The sequence below is a fragment of the Mauremys reevesii genome, linkage group 6 (assembly GCF_016161935.1).
Source record: "Mauremys reevesii isolate NIE-2019 linkage group 6, ASM1616193v1, whole genome shotgun sequence".
NCBI classification, from domain to species: Eukaryota; Metazoa; Chordata; order Testudines; family Geoemydidae; genus Mauremys; species Mauremys reevesii.
This window is the reverse complement of record NC_052628.1, coordinates 45766550-45783639: the sequence shown is the minus strand read 5'-3', so window position 1 is coordinate 45783639 and position 17090 is coordinate 45766550.

Genomic DNA, 17090 nt, shown 5'->3' with positions numbered 1-17090 from the left:
TTGTCACAAAGCAACTTTGATCTTGCTCCAGTTTCCCATGCTCATTCATTAGCTGAAAAGGTGGAGGCTAAGATAGACTCTCTCTTATCTGAGACTGACTGCTTGCTACTTAAATAAATCACCTACTTTTGTTCCCTGTCCTTGTAATAAAAAAACAATTCTCCCCAGGTCCTGTTACTGCAGGATGAAACTTTTGACTCCAAGGAAATATCTCTGTGATACACAGACTGTGAGGAATGCCTTTGAATTCTGAAACGGAGGGTCAGAGTCTAGCATCTATCAACCAACTCCTGTGCCTCAAAAGTCATGCAACCCCCAAAAACTGATGTGAGAGTGGGTGGTGACCTTTTGCTCACCTCCACAGCATCGAAGCTGAAGAGAGTTTCTGGCCCTGAAAAACTGAGACTCGGTTTGTCTTGCCAATTTTGTGCATGTTTAAAGGAGGAGTGCTTTTATTCTTTCTGTCTGTGTGCTTTAATTGGGATCATAAAAAATTGACTTCTTATTTTCTATATTCACTTCAGTTTCATAATATAATAATACTTAGCACTTAAATATAGTAACATCTTATCTGAATATTTCATTGGTTTTTTCAGATGTTAATTAAAGCTTCCAGCCAGCCTGCAAAGTATTATTTTACCTTTTTTGTAAATGGGTGAACAAGGTCACGCAGCGAGTGAGGGTCAGAATTAGAAATTGAACCCAGGAGTCCTGACTCCCCTGCTCTAATCGGTAGAAAACATGTTCCCCCTCAGTTTTCTCCAAGACCATGACATCAACTATTCAGTCTCACGAAGTTCTTGGGCTTTGCAAGCAGTTTATTCATGTGCTCAATAAACAAAGTTCAAAATTCCACCAGCACAGTTGCTAAGACGCCTAATCAAATATTCATTTACCTTAGGAATAAGAAATCACAAGCCCACTTGTTCAAACAAACCTTGTGCCAGCGCTCTCCACTTTTTAATCTTAGAAAAATGTTTCAGTTACACAATGGGATTCGGAAACATGTTTATGAACATTTTTCAAAACATTTTTAAGATTAGAGTGGAAAGCGTTATAATTGTCAAGTGATGAGTTTTTGAAAATAAGGGGAGCCTGAGTATCCCAGGCCTTCCCTTCCTCCTCCTGTTGTTGCAGAGAGGCCTCCATGTCTAAGCTGTGCGGTGTACACTCTCTGGCTTGGCTGTGTCTATAGATGCTATTGCTGACTTCGCCCAGATCAAGGTCTCTTCGTGGGTCAAAGTTTTGGATGGGCAATTTTTTTGCTGCCATTGTCTCCTTAAATATATTCTTCCCTTGGGTATGAAAAATGTGAACTCTTTTGGAATAAGACGCCATAATATCACGATACAGAAATGGCACCTTTGTGCATTTAGAAAAGAGTATCTCCTGCCGCTCTGTGTTTGTGTATAAATGGTGGGGGGTGTTGAAGAGAAGAAAAAGATTCTATTCTTATCTGCAGTCTGCCTCTAAAACTACTTCGCATGCAGCTTCTTTGTACAACAAGGAATTTTTTCCCCCTGTGAGGAGGGAATATCCGCTCCAGTCTTGCTCTGCTGTGCAATAAATCAAACTGTTTGAGCATGTATAATAAAAATAGTTGCTTTGAAGTACAACCTTAAATGTCTAATTTCCCAGTCGTAATAATGATGCCTTATCCAGGATTGTTGGGGCGGGGGGGTTGGTCCTGTTTTCTCTGTCCGATTGTTTTTCTAACGTGTGGCTGTCTAATGATTGGATTTTGGATTCCAGATGTTTTGGCAAGAGAAAGCAGTAAACTTCCATATACATCTCAGAAACCTCATACCACCCAAGTAGCTGTTATGTCAACTGGCTAGTTTAAGTCTACCCAGACAATTCCCCTTTTTCCTTGATGTTGCTAACCCTTTAGTCATCAATATGAAATGACAGAAATTCTTTTATGCAGCTATTATTACATAGACATCCAGGGTGGGGGGACAAAAACCCACATACAAACAAAGTCCATGTGGTTCTGATGAAAAGAAAAGATATTTTAATTAAATAATGAGCTCAGGCTCTGTGGTGGTGAATAAGGTAATCTGCCAAATGATTAAAGGTATGTGGTCATTGAATGTCTGGGGGTAAAAAAATATATATATCTCAGACTGATAGCTCTTTAGTAGCCTATTTATGATGCTAGAGTTTGTTTGTTTTTTCTTGGCTCTTTTCTCCAGAAAAATAATTGGAGTAAGAAGCAGCTAGTCACTTATCGTGTGTGTATTTGTGTGAGTGAGTGTGTGTGTGTGTGAGAGAGAGCATCTGCCCTGAAAAGCACAAGGGCATAATTCACCAGTTACCATATAGTACCATTAGCAGCAGTTATGGATCTAACTAGTGTACGCCATCATTGCTGGGGGCCATGAGCTAAAAGAGCACTAAATAGAGAGGTGAAATGGCAGACTGGCAGAGCCTTGCCTCTGGAGCCAACCATTAAGCATGGGAGGACTAGAGGTGCATGAACAGATGAGTAAGTAAAGCTTCCAGCATGAGAAATTTTAAAAATTGAATTATACTTAAATCATCATTAATGCAAAATTCTGATTTCTTTAGATTATTCCCCCCCCCCTTTCATTTTTCTTCTTACATTTTTCTCCCACTCTTAAAGCATAGACATGTGTTGTAACAGTGAAGACCTGGGATGAAATCCAGGCGTCATTTAAGTGAATGGGAATTTTGCCACTGACTTCAACAGAGCCGGAATTTCACCCATGGTTCTTTAGGGGATCCATTAGTTTCACTCTTTGTGCTGGCTAGAGTGAATTAGAGAGCAATTAAAGATTCTCCCTCGCAAAAAAGGGCTGAGCACGTCTTTGCAATATAGTCATCTCCTTCTAGGACAGGACCAAAGGAAAGTATGTCTCTCTCCCATATGGCATGGCACTAGCAATGGACTGTTTGGCCAGTCTAGAAAGGTACAGCTATGAATCTGTGTCTTGTGCTAACAAGAGCTCTGTGTGGCTTGAAAGCTTGTCTTTCTCATCAACAGAAGTTGGGCCAATGGAAGATCTTACCTCACCCACTTTGTCTTTCTAATATCCTGGGACCGAGATAGCAACAACTGCACTCCATACAGCACTTGCATTGGCATTAGTTACATCAGTTGGGGGCTTTATGAAAAAAGTAAAGGGTTTTAGATGGTGGAAGTTGATCCAGGCATAGCAGGAAAGACAGCAGAGTCACAAGAGGGTTTGGCAGAATAAAGAGGAATAGCAGAAAAAGGATAAGACATGAAAGTAGAGTTTTAGGCAGAGGTGGATCTTGAACATAAAGATGAGGATTTGGTACCGAGTACAGAAGATGGAGGTATTCACAGGATGGACATAATCCAAGCAGCAAGTAAAGAAGATTATTTTAGTCACTGCATACTTGATTGACTGGGAGGGAGCTTGATAGGACTCCTCCAGAAAGGAGGAGGATGTGGTATTTGAGAGGTGAGATAACAGAAGACACAGACAAGCATTTCAGCCATAGGAATAGAAAAGAAGGGAGGGGGCTATTGATCTTCTTGAGAAAGAACTGGCAGGATGTGGTAACAGTCTGGATGTTCAGGGAGGAGCTGAAAATGATGCCAAGATTGGGAGACTGGGGGATAGAGAAGATGTCAGTGTTGTCAACTGCAGAGGCGCAGGGAAAAGGAGGATCTGGGAGTTCAGCTTTTGCTGTGCAGAATTTGAGTTGATGGCAGGACCCTTAGGATGAGATTCCTAAGAGATAGTGAGACAGATGCAGGAATGGACAAAAGGCGAAGTCAGGGATGGAGAGGTGGATTTGAGTCAAAGACATGATGAAAGTTAGGAAATGCCAGAATTAAGGTTGTCTGTGCAACCTTAACTTGACCCCCTTGCAAAGGCAAGGTCGGGGGGGCAAGGTGGGGTCACGTTCTCCCCTCCCCTGATCTGGCTTGCACTGAGCATGCTCACATGGACTTAGCATGCCCAATATCATCTGCTGAAGCCACTGCCCTCACTCTGCCCTCCCACTATCGGCAGGCACGGGTCATCTCTGTCCCCTTGGGTATATGTATTATGATACAGCCTTTACGTGATCTCTTCCTATTTTTGAATGACCCCAGCCTGATTCAGTACATAGCATAAACAGTGCTCACTTAATGAACAGCTATTCAACATTTTGTTTTCTCTCCATTGTTCAGTGTGTGGCCCCGTGCCTTATTACTACACAGTATTCAAACCCTGATGTGAAGACAGAATTATTAATTTCCTCAAGGGCTTTTCTTTGTTGCTCATCGCTAGAATATCTGACTGTTCTAACAACATTCATTAATTGATCTTCACAATACCCCTCTGAAGTCAGGGGATGATATTATCCCCATTTTTCAGACAGGAAGCTGAGGAACAGAGAGATTAAGGTCAAAAGTGTCCAATTTGAGATATTTAAGATCTGATTGTTCAGAGTACTTACTATTGTGCAGCACTTTATACATTCAAAGCACAGCACTCATTGACTTCAGTTGCAGCTGAGAGTGGTCGGCAGTTCTGCAAATCAGACCCAGGGTCTCAGGTCAGACACCCCAGAAATGACGAACACACCATTAGTGACCACCTGTGAAAGGTCTGGTTTATGAGACATGTCTAGCATCACACAGGAACTCTGTTACAGAGGCAGGGATAGAATCCAGTTCTGCAAGGCAGCATTCCACAGCCTTAACAACGAGACCACCCTTTCTCTTCCTGAAGTCCCCTGCCTTCATTCAGTACATATCTTCCAAACTTCTGCAAAGAGTGAGGCAGGAATCCTACAGACAACAACTTCATTCACCACACCATCCTAGTTCATCTGCAGAGCAGGTCCCGCCTGTTCACTGTCTTCCTGGGCAGGGCTTTCTGGGTGAGAGAGGTTTTACCCAGTGGGCCTGGCCCTTCCCCTCCTCTTCTTCCCAAGTCCCCACCTCCCAGCCAGATCAGCAGCTGGTGGAGTCCAGGCAGTTGTGGGAACCACGCAGACCTGCCTGGGGTGGGGTGGGGCCGAAAGCAGCCCCTGTCACTGCCCCCCAGATTCCCCGCCCGGCCCAGACAGGTGGAGGATCTGTGTGCCAGCTCCCCACAGCTGCCCGCACAGCTCTTACCAAGACCCCAGTCCAACCAAAGGGCGGGGCCTTGGAGCTGCAGGCCCGGCCCCCCCCCCCCCCCCACTTTTAGGAAGGCTCTGCCTCCCTTGGCTCCAGCAACCTTCTTCACTTGAATGAGGGAGCTTCCTCCTTCTCATTGCCTGGGCCCCCAGCAGGGGAGTCACTGGAGGCACAGGCTCACGGCTCTCAGTTCAGGTGCCCAGATCCAGCATGGCCCACAGCAGTTCAGAGCTGCAATTGCTGGGAAAATCCAACTCAGCTCTGGGCTGGCATTTGACCTGTATTCAGGGATTTAGCTGTGAAAATCTAAGAACTCTGTACTGAGCAGGTGAAAACTGAGATTTTTCAAATGCTTATAACATGGCTAAATTTGGGCGGATTTTCACAGGGACAGCGAAGGACACCTCCTTGACACAAAGGCTACCCCATGCCAAATTTCAGGTCCCTATTTCAAAGTATGGGGTGGTAGAGCTTTTCAAAGTAAAGGCTGCCTGAATTTTTTAACACTGGCAAACCATACTATGCCCTAGGCTCATTCTGGAAAATGGCTGAATCATCAGCGTGAGGCAGATACCAAGTGTGTAAAATTTCAAGCCCAAATGGTTAAAGTTTGGCAAAGTTATAAGGAACTGAAAACAGGGTCTTATAAATGTCAGGCAACCTGAGTAATAGGCTACCAGCCCTGCCTGTCATTTCAAACAACACAACTAAGTAGAGGGTGTTAAGAAAAAGGATGAAAATCCAACAAATTGCCTTAGTTTAATCGGCTCTGTTGAGCAGACTGTCATGATCAACTTTTCAAGATCACAGCTCTCGCCAAGATGACCACCATATATTGCTCGTATACACAAGGTATCTTATGCCAGATCTCTGGACAGGTGACTGATTGAAATCTATCCAGATGCAATTAGACATTCTTCCCCAAAGACCCAGCAATATCATAGCTATTTTATTATCAAAAAATGTTTTAGGCTTCAACTCAGATGAAATACCCAATGATGTATTCACCTTTGCTACAGGCTGTTGAGCACAGGGACAATTTAACCAAAGACAGTGATGGCAATGAGATAAGATGCTGTGCTTAATAAATTAATCAAGATGGGGATCCTGCTCTGCACTTTTATTTCTGGATTAATATTTTGAGTAATATAAACTCTACTGATTGACTCGGTATTACTGACACCTTATAATAGCCATATCTGAATTTGGAAATACATCTTATCTGCCTTGCAGCGTTTGAATACCAGGGATTTTTATAAGATCAACCTTCCCTCTAATTCATTCATTGAATTGCAAAGTGTTATCTAGAAAACCCCAAACCATCCAGGTCTGGACTAAATGTTCCCAGCTTTATGTATCATTTTGGCTCAAGGACATGGCTCTGGGGACAGTGGAAGCAATGCTTCAAGGTCCTGAATTGCTAACCCAATGCCAAATTCATCATACTTGTTTCCTGGGGATTTAAGTCATTTTGGTTTTCAGTTCCATTCTATTTCTCCTCCATAGCTGAAACCCTAGTTTCTCTTGTAAACAATCAGACCAATGTGAACTTAATGGAAATCTCTGGATCATAAAAAGCAAATCATGTGAAAGAGAGTGCACAAAAGAGACTATTAATAATGTTTATGGAATCAGTGGGGTTTCAGGAGCTATGCAACTTGTGCAGCTTTTTTATTAAATCATGAAAACAATGAACATTTGGAAAGAAAGCCAACTCCCAGTGAGATAATCCATGGTGGAGGAAGGCTTTTATCCCATTACCTCTGCTTCAGTTTGTATTGATGCCACCTGATTTGTTTTAGACTGTTACAGTCAGGTCAAAAACAAGACTTCTGGGCTGTGTTTCTATATAAGATAAAATAGTATCATTTCTCACAAAGAAAATGAGGTGCTGAAGGAAGGGTACATGAGATTATTTTTCTTCAAAAATGACAGAAGCAATACAATGGACAATTTCTGACTGTTCAGCTTTATGTTTCTTTTCTGCATCCAGCAATCTCAGTGATATCTCCTTTAGGGAATCAACTCTCATGAACTTCTCTGGGGGTCCTGTGTCTGAGTGGATCAAAAAACCATAGGTAGATTTTGTTTAATTCCTTCCTAATCTCAAAACCACACTGTTAGTTGTTCACTGGGAAATCATCCATGAAGAGTAAAGGGCTAGAAAACTCCAGGCCAATACAATTAAACATACATATAAGTGATACAAATTTAGAAACCTTGATTCATATTTCTCCATTTTAAACAACATAGGACTTGACAGTCAAAAGTTGATATAGAATCATAGACTCATAGAATATCAGGGTTGGAAGGGACTTCAGGAGGTCATCTAGTCCAACCCCCTGCTCAAAGCAGGACCAATCAGTCCTGATTGTGTACTGAGATGTCTGTGCAAGTCTTTATAGCTCCTTTTTCACATTAGTATTGATAACAAAAAATAATGATTAAATAATTTTTTTAATTGAAAATGTTAACATTTGGTTCTTCACATTAGAAGCACAGGTTTGGCTCTCCTCCACTGACAAATCCACCAGCAAATTAGATGCACAACTGCAACTGACAAGACAACACAGCAAACTATTTTTTTAAAGTCTTTGGATTGCAGTTGACAAGATGTTCAGTCCCATACATAAGCTCAGCTTCTTTGAATAGGAAACCAGCTTCTATCCTGAAACAAGGGAAGAAACCCATTGAGACAGAGAGAGTCCAAAATTAAGAAGATAAGAAGATAAGAACAGCCTACTGGGTCAGACCAAAGGTCCATCTAGTGCAGTATCCTGTCTTCTGACAAAGGCCAATGCCAGGTGCCCCGGAGGGAATGAACAGAACAGGTAATCACCAAGTGATACATCCCCTGTCGCCCATCCCAGCTTCTATAGATGAAACAAACTGGGCCAAAATACTTTGAAGGTTCAGTCAAAAGGCTATGAAAGTCAGTGATGTGGGGGACATAAAGAGAAAATGGAAGTACAGTCATGCAAAGAAAAATACATCACAAGGAGATCAGATATCCCTCCAGAAAAGGCCCCTGCCATCCATTTTGTAAATACTACACTACAACTCTCCTTAAAGTTACTATAAAATGACATATTGGTGAAACTGTCCCTCAATACGCAGCTCAATCTTCCTCTAGCCCAACAGTCGTGCAAGTTCAGTGGGTATTGTATTAACAAAATAGGCCAAATGGCCTGCTCTACATTTAGCAACTTTTCTTCCTCTCCATCAGTTTGAGATGCCATCTCTTTTCCAATAATTCCTAAATCTACTTCTGTTGCCTGACTTCTCCTCCTTTATCCTCTCTCACACTTCTATTTGCTCCGCTGACATAATTTCTTGGCTGCCTAGTGAATTCTGGCCTAACAAATTAAAGAATGGCTGTGAAGTGATCACCCTGAGAAAAAGTGGAGTTATTTAAATGACCTAGATCCTTATAAAAGAAATTTAGTTTTTCCTCTCTTAGTCTCTTTTCCCTAGCCCACCTCACCTTCTCAGTTTGAGTTATGGTTGCCAGGTGTCCAGTTTTCAACCAGGCGGGAAGAGCAGCAGCTGCAGCTGGAGCCACATGGAGGAGCTGCTCTCCGCTCAGCTGCTGAAGCCTGACCGAGCAGTGGCTGACTTCCGGACCAGGCTCCAAGAAGTAGGTGCCACCACCCGGGGACAGGATCCTGTCTGCCCCCTGTTCTGCCCCACTGTGCCCCGATTGCCCCAGCCCCTAGCTCCAGGGGCCGACCCCCGCTGTGTCCCACTGTGCCCCGGCACCCTCCTACCCCACTGTGCCCTGATTGGGCAGGCTCCGCGTCAGCTCCTCCCAGCCTGGCTCTGCAGGCAGCAGGTGAGTCCCGGGAGAGGGGGGAGGAGGAGGGGCAGTGGGCAAGGCAAGGGTGTTCAGTTTTCAGCAATTAAGAACATAAAAACAGCCATACTGGGTCAGAACCAAGGTCCATCTAATCTCAGTATCCTGTCTTCTGACTGGCCAACGCCAGGTGCCCCAGGGGGGATGAACAGAACAAAGAATCATCAAGTGATCCATCCCCTGTTACCCATTAGAAAGTTGGCAACCCTAGTTTGAGTATGGAAGGTGAGTACTGAAGATATGACATCCAGCTTTCAGTGCGTAAGATTGTGTGGACAGGGACTAAACACTTTCCTGTACTCAAGAAGAAAAACACATGCTCATTTGCAAAGTATGAGACTCTTCTGGGACACACCCAGGGCATCTTTGTTTCAGAATATATGGTATGATAGATGGTATCTCCTAACACTTACATTACAGATTCTCCCTATATTAGCAACAGTACCTCTCTAACTCCTGTTTTACTTTGGGTAGGACATATATCCAATTCTGCCTGAAGGGTAACTGCTGTCTATTTTATCTTACTGATTTTTCTTTTCTGTTTAGCTTCAGAGAACCATTAACAAGCTCTAGTCCTCATCAAGCAGTTTTAAACCATGTGGTCTGTACTCTTATCTCCAGTCTGCTGCCTACAAGTCAAAATATCCTCAGTGTCAGAGCACATATTCCAGTCTCCCCCAGCCTGTTCAAAACATTGTTAAATTGCTTTTCCAATTAGTTGGCTACTTGTGTTGCCAAACCACGTTGCTTTGGGTGGTGTCCTTTTATTATATGGTTTGCTTATTAACAAGGATTACTGTGGCAAAATATAAACATTTAAGAAGATTACTACGTATCCAGGAACTGTCAGAACACTTCCAGAAGTGGCTTTCGCAATGTCCAAGTCTTAGCTAGCCCTAATCCACTCATTTAACTGCTGCTGTTTACACCTACTATTTGAAAGACTAAGGAGGGTTTAACCTGTTTTGATAACTAAGTGAATTACATTCAGGAATAGGTTGGAGAAGCCAATGTGGGACAAATGCAATTAGATTTTATCCAGAAGCCCAAACCTCAAGGGAGTCTGAGAGTGCAACTGGCTTTTTTTATACAGATTGCTAAAATCAACAGTACATTGATACAATAATTAGATCTCAAAATCTGTAAAATAATTAGCACAGGGGTAGGCAACCTATGGCACGCGTGCCAAAGGTGGCACACAAGCTGATTTTCAGTGGCACTCACACTGGCCACCGATCCGGGGGGCTCTGCATTTTAATTTAATTTTAAATGAAGCTTCTTAAACATTTTAAAAACCTTATTTACTTTACATACAACAATAGTTTCGTTATATATTATAGACTCATAGAAAGAGACCTTCTAAAAATGTTAACATGTATTACTGGCACGCGAAACCTTAAATTAGAGTGAATAAATGAAGACTCGGCACACCACTTCTGAAAGGTTGCTGACCCCTGAATTAGCAGAATGAAAGATCATCTGGGATTTCTCACCCCACCCCCACCCCCACCCGACCAACGTGTCCCAAGAAACCTGTAAGGCCCTGATTTGCACCATAGGAACCTTTAGCTAGGGCTGACTTGAAAATAAGAAATCATTTTGCAAAAAAATGTGAGGTTTCAAAATCTGTGCTTCACATTGAAATGAAAATAAGACCTTTTGAATTTGTTCATGGAAAAACAAAGAAATGAGCGACCCGTCCCAGAATAGCCAAGTGGGGGTAGAAGACCTAAGATCCTGTGTCTTTTAAGCCTCTGGAGTCTGAACAGAACTCAGGCACTGACCCTGACTTTGGGAACTGGACATATTCTGAGGGTGCAGATCTACTATCTATCACACCCTCTGAGAGCTGCAACCAGGTGGCCTAGTACCCAGTTCCTGGAACCAGGGATGAACCCTCTGACTCCCCGCAGAGGTTAAGCACACCCTGTACCAGAATTCTATTCAAAGGTGTGAGCCATGTGGTTTACCTCTTCAAGAGGCATGTGATAAGGTGTAGCACATAACACACAAAGACTTTGCACATGATTCTAGCACATTATTGCTCTTTCTTCAATAGCATGAGATATACACAGTTCTATACAAAAATAATAAATCTAATGAAGTGTAGTGCCTGAGTGGTTACAGCTCTCATCTACAATCCTAAAGGTTGTGGGGTTGAGTCTTGCTTGAACTTACAAAGGAAAGCCACCCCCAGACCAATTCACCCAGCTACAAAATGAGTACTTGAGCCATCAGGTGAGGACAGTCAAAGCAGGTTGGATGTGATGCTGTCCACATCGGTCCCTTGGCTATAAAAGTGACCTACACTAACTACATCAGCCTGATGAGTCACTGGCTCAGGAGAACTTTGACTTCATCTATGTACATTTCCCTCACTCTGTTTCCTTACCACTCCAGAACATCCTTTGTACTTGTCTCAGGTTCATCTGGGGGTATTCAGGGTCCTTTTGTTCATAATGCATGGCTTCAGTTCTGAAACACTCCCTCCAGCTCACTTTGACTGTCCTTGGTCAGCCTGTCCTTCCTTCTCCTACCCAAACCTCCTGTGTCTGTTTTTCCCAGCCTTCTTCTTGTGAGCCCTTTTATAACCTTTCAGTCCCCTGGTCAGGTGACTCCCTGACCAGCCTCTCCAGGTGATCCCAGACCCTGACTAAGTGATTTCACTGCTAGGTGACTTCTCCCCTGACAAGCCAGTTTTCCTGCCTGGGGGTCAGTCTATTAGCCAGGACCAGTGGTTTCCCCAGGAATTGAAATTAGGGGGGGTGTTCGAATTTACAGGGGGGGTGTCAGGACCAATGAGATATATAAAAGAGAGATGAATAAAGTAAATGTTTTGTTAGGATTATGCAAATTTAACATAAGAATAATGCAAGTTACACCAAAACACATAACAGGTCTATACATACAAAATGATGGCATCTGAATTAGCTGTTAACACTCAAGGAAGAGATCTTGGAGTCATTGTGGATAGTTCTCTGAAAACATCCACTCCATGTGCAGCATCAGTCACAAAAGCAAACAATGTTGGGAATCATTAAGAAAGGGATAGATAATAAGACAGAAAATATCATATTGCCTCTATATAAATCCATGGTACGTGCACACCTTGAATAGTGTGTGTAGATCTGGTCACCCATCCTAAAAAATATATATTGGAATTGGAAAAGGTACAGAGATGAGCAACTAAAATGATGAGGGGTATGAAACAGGAGGAGAGATTAAAGTAACTGGGAATTTTCAGCTTAGAAAAGAGATGACTAATGGGGATATGACAGACGTCTACAAAATCTTGACTGGTGCGAAGAAAGTGAATAAGGAAATGTTATTTAATCCTTCACACAACACAAGAACTAGCAGTCACCCAATGAAATTAATAGGCAGCAGATTTAAAAAAAAAAAGGAAGTATTTCTTCACACAATATAAAGTCAACCCAGGGAACTCTTTGCCAGGGGATGCTGTGAAGACCAAAACTATAACAGGATTTTAAAAAGAACTAGATAAATTCCTGGAGAACAGGTCTATCTGTGGCTATTAGCCAGGATGAGAGGGATGCAACACCATGCTCTGAGTGTCCCTAGCCTGTTTGCCAGAAGCTGGGAATGGGCAACAGGGGATGGATCACTTGATGACTACCTGTGCTGTTCATTCCCTCTGAAGCACCTGGCCTTGACCACTGTTGTAAGACAGGGTACTGGGCTATATGGACCATTGGTCTGACCCAGTATGACCATTCTTATGTAAAAATTAATTATAATAAAAATGTTTAGTACAGAAACTCCCCAACATAATGACCTCCCAGGATAGCAACAATGTGAGATAACAACCGTGGCAAATACTGCATTTTAAAAATCTTCATAGAATCATAGAATCTCAGGGTTGGAAGGGACCTCAGGAGGTCATCTAGTCCAACCCCCTGCTCAAAGCAGGACCAAACCCAACTAAATCATCCCAGCCAGGGCTTTGTCAAGCCTGACCTTAAAAACCTCTAAGGAAGGAGATTCCACCACCTCCCTAGGTAACCCATTCCAGTTCTTCACCACCTACTAGTGAAAAAGTTTTTCCTAATGTCCAACCTAAACCTCCCTCTCTGCAACTTGAGACCATTACTCCTTGTTCTGTCATCTTCTACCACTGAGAACAGTCTAGATCTATCCTCTTTGGAACCCCCTTTCAGATAGTTGAAAGCAGCTATCAAATCCCCCCTCATTCGTCTCTTCTGCAGGCTAAACAATCTCAGTTCCCTCAGCCTCTCCTCATAAGTCATGTGCTCCAGCCCCCTAATCATTTTTGTTGCCCTCTGCTGGACTCTCTCCAATTAATCCACATCCTTCTTGTAGTGTGGGGCCCAAAACTGGACACAGTGCTCCAAATGAGGCCTCACCAGTGCTGAATAGAGGGGAATGATCACATCCCTCGATCTGCTGGAAATGCCCCTACTTATACAACCCAAAATGCCGTTAGCCTTCTTGGCAACAAGGGCACACTGTTGACTCATATTCAGCTTTTCGTCCACCGTAACCCCTAGGTCCTTTTCTGCAGAACTGCTGCCCAGCCATTCGGTCCCTAGTCTGTAGCAGTGCATGGGATTCTTCTGTCCTAAGTGCAGGACTCTGCATTTGTTTTTGTTGAACCTCATCATATTTCTTTTGGCCCAATCCTCTAATTTGTCTAGGTCCCTCTGTATCCTAGTCCTACCCTCCAGCGTATCAACCACTCCTCCCAGTTTAGTGTCATCTGCAAACTTGCTAAGGGTGCAGTCCACACCATCCTCCAGATCGTTAATGAAGATATTGAACAAAACCGACCCCAGCACCGACCCTTGGGGCACTCCACTTGATACCGGCTGCCAACTAGACATGGAACCATTGATCACTGCCCGTTGAGCCCGACCATCTAGCCAGTTTTCTATCCACCTTACCGTCCATTCATCCAGCCCATACTTCTTTAACTTGCTGGCAAGAATACTGTGGGAGACTGTATCAAAGGCTTTGCTAAAGTCCAGAAATAGTACATCCACTGCTTTCCCCTCATCCACAGAGCCGGTTATCTCATCATAGAAGGCAATTAGGTTAGTCAGGCATGACTTGCCCTTGGTGAATCCATGCTGACTGTTCCTGATCACTTTCCCCTCCTTTAAGTGGTTCAGAATTGATTCCTTGAGGACCTGTTCCATGATTTTTCCAGGGACTGAGGTGAGACTGACTGGCCTGTAGTTCCCTGGATCTTCCTTCTTCCCTTTTTTAAAGATGGGCACTACATTAGCTTTTTTCCAGTCATCCGGGACCTCCCCCGATCACCATGATTTTTCAAAGATAATGGCCAAGTTTCCATTCCCAGTCACAAATCTAGCATTCTGGAGCAAAGTGACTAAAATATAGTCCAACAAACAAATGGTTATTTAACGTGCCCCTCACTTTTCCCTCCACCGCACTCCACTCACCGGTGTTGTCCTTGGTCAGTGGAGACTCAGACTTCACTTTCACGTGAGTACACCTCCCAGGTGGGGGACAAAAAGGCACTGTTCGCTCTGGCCATGGCTGTTCGTTGTGCCACCGTTCACTCCACCGCTCTGTTGCCAATGGCCCTGCACAGTCACCTTCTGCTGTCACCTACCACTGTGATCTCTGCGAGTTGGTCTCTTGAGGTTCCACCAGCTCTCAGTGATTTCAGCTGAGCTCTCAGTGCGGGAACCTCACTGCTAGTGCAGTCTGGGCTGTCTCTTACACAAAAACACTGTACCCACAGGAACACTGTCCCCACAACAGGACTAAGCACTTAGACCTGATTGTCAGTGATTTCAGCTGCAGTGGTCACTTAACAGAACAAAAGACTATCTATTGAGCCTAATCAGCTCTGTCTTTAAACAGTGGAGAGGGACAGGTCCCCACCCTCTCTCTTGATGCCTTCAAATCATCACAGGCTAAGTACAGTTCTACTGCCCTTTACTCATACAATAAGAACAATACATCCCCTCTTCCCCCTACATTCAAGTGGTTTGTAACCCAGCCCCAGCCAAAATCTATCACTTGGACAACACAGCTCTGTTTGCTGGATCCCTAGGTAGATTAGGTGTGAATGTAAATATAATCTGGCCCTGAAGCCTTAGCCCCCAGCTCATCACTAGCTGTCAGGGAGAGCTCATTTAGACTTTGCTTACAAATCATCATTTGAAATTATTAGGTTGGCCAACATCACCGAAATGAATGCACTGACATCATAAAAAACAGCTGTATAAGGAAGCAAGGAAGCTAGTCTATGTTCATACTTTTCAAATCTATGATACTTTTTCAGATACACATATTTTATCATACACTGTATAAGCTTTTAAAGTGTGTATTAATGTTTCAGTTTAAATTCAGATTTCCAAACAGTCACTAAATGGTATGTAACTAGCTCACAAAACTGGGGGGGGTGTTGGGAAAATTCAGGGGGGGTGTACACCCCCCCTGGGGGGGTGTAGGGAAATCACTGGCCAGGACACAGGTGCCGACTTTCGTTTTTGCTGGTGGGTGCTCCACCCCTGCTCCACCCCACGGCCCCACTCCTGCTCAGCCTCTTCCCCTGAGGCCCCACCCCCACTCGGCCTCTTCCCACCCCTGCTCTGGCTTTTTCCCGAAGGTCCCCCACATCTGCCACTTGCTCCTCTCTGCCCCGGCCCCAAGGTTCCCCCTGCCCGCAGGCCACTCGCTCCTCTCTGCCCCCTCCCCTTAGGCTCTGCCCTTTCCCTCAAGTGCCTCCTGCCCGCTGCTCATTCCTTTCTCCTCCCTCTTGCCTTAATGGTGAGTGACAAGGGGAGGAGGCAGAGAGGAGCGAGTGGGGGGGGCCTCAGGGGAAGAGGCGCAGCACAGGCGGGGCCATGGGGGAAGAGACTGAATGGGGAAAGGGCCTTAGGGTGATGTATGGGTGGGGCCATGGCCTGTGGGGGCTGAGCACTCCCTATTTTTTTTCCATGGGTGTTTGAGCCCTAGAGCATTCATGGAGTTGGCACCTATGATCTAGGATGTCTGTATTAGAATAGAGGACAACCCTGAGTTAACGATCCTCTAGTCTCAGCTCTGTATCACTACCTGTGTTGGGCTTTCAGTCTAACATGGAGGTAAAGAGGCAACAGAGAAAGCAAGTAGGCCCCATATTCAAAATGGAGTTTGAAGTTTGACAGGGCCTCGAGGAGAAGAAGCCGAGTGCAAGAGGGGCCTCGGGGCAGAGTGCAGGCAGACCAGGGCGGGGCCACAGTCCAGGCACTGGGGACCCTTCTGAGAGTCGGCCCAGCACCACAGAGCCATTGATGCCATTGTAAACCTGGTACTGTTTCAATGGGCTTATACCAACAATATATTTGGCCTCCACTTTTCTTTTTTTAGATACTAGGGTATTTTGGAAGACTCACGTAGGACAGAGATTTTTTTTGCTGCTAGTTTGATCCTCATAATGCTAGTCACTTGGGAACTGTGAATCAAAGAATGACATGAGCTAGCACCAGCAGGATCACCATGGTGAGGTCATCATCCTCTTTGATTTTAATAATATAGCTCAAGATTACACATTTTCACTGGAGTGTCTGGAGCTTCAGCTCTATACAACTGACTGATTTCCCATTGTTCTAACCCTCTCTGTAGTAATAATGAAACACAGCCTTGAAATGTTAAAACACATTTATGTATTCTGTATGCATCCAATTTGTACAATGGTTTGCATGAAAACAACAGTCCAGTTAGGTGAAAAAGCTTCTTCCCATCTCCTGACAAGCTAAAACAGGGGTTGATACCTCCCAGTGACCAGGAACGGTGAACCGCGGCCACTGGGAGCTGCGGGGGGCTGTGCCTGGCTTTATGCCATCTTTGCATTCTGTGTATTCTGGGCCCAGCCTCTGGTGTGAGTTAGGAGCCTGCTAATTACCTTATAGGTTAGATTTCCCTTCATCGACTATAAATTCTGTTTCAGTTTCTATTTTGGTTCTAGAGTGGATGACACTAAAACGGTACAAACGATTCAGAGAGATGTTCCTTTACTGTCTCACAGAGCACAAGTGGCCTTTCAAAAACTCAAGAAATCCATTACTTATGAGAATTGTGCCAGGAACTACCCAGAGGACATTGCAACTGAAATGGCTTGGAAAAAGGCTTGTG